Genomic DNA, 409 nt, shown 5'->3' with positions numbered 1-409 from the left:
GAACTTATTTTTAATCCCCACATTTTTTCACACACACACGTCCAGGAAGTAGCTGTTTAACTCCCAGGTACCTATTTACTGCTAGGTGAACAGAGGCAACAGGGTGAAAGAAACTATGCCTATTTGTTTCCCACCATTGCCGGGTATCGATCCCCGGACCCCTAGGATTACGAATCCCGAGCGCTGACCACCCAGCTGTCAGGCTCCCGTGCGTGTGCGTATACTCCCCTAGTTGTGCATGCATTGGGGGTTGAGCTCTGGCTCCTTGGTCCCGTCTCTCAACTGTCAATCAACTGGTGTACAGATTCCTGAGCCTACTGGGCTCTATCGTATCTATATTTGAAACTGTGTATAGAGTCAGCCTCCTCCACATCACTGCCTAATGCATTCCACCTGTTAACTACTCTGA

The sequence above is a fragment of the Procambarus clarkii genome, chromosome 1, assembly GCF_040958095.1.
Source record: "Procambarus clarkii isolate CNS0578487 chromosome 1, FALCON_Pclarkii_2.0, whole genome shotgun sequence".
Lineage (NCBI taxonomy): Eukaryota > Metazoa > Arthropoda > Malacostraca > Decapoda > Cambaridae > Procambarus > Procambarus clarkii.
The sequence above is the reverse complement of the archived record's forward strand: the minus strand, read 5'-3'. Positions refer to the sequence as shown.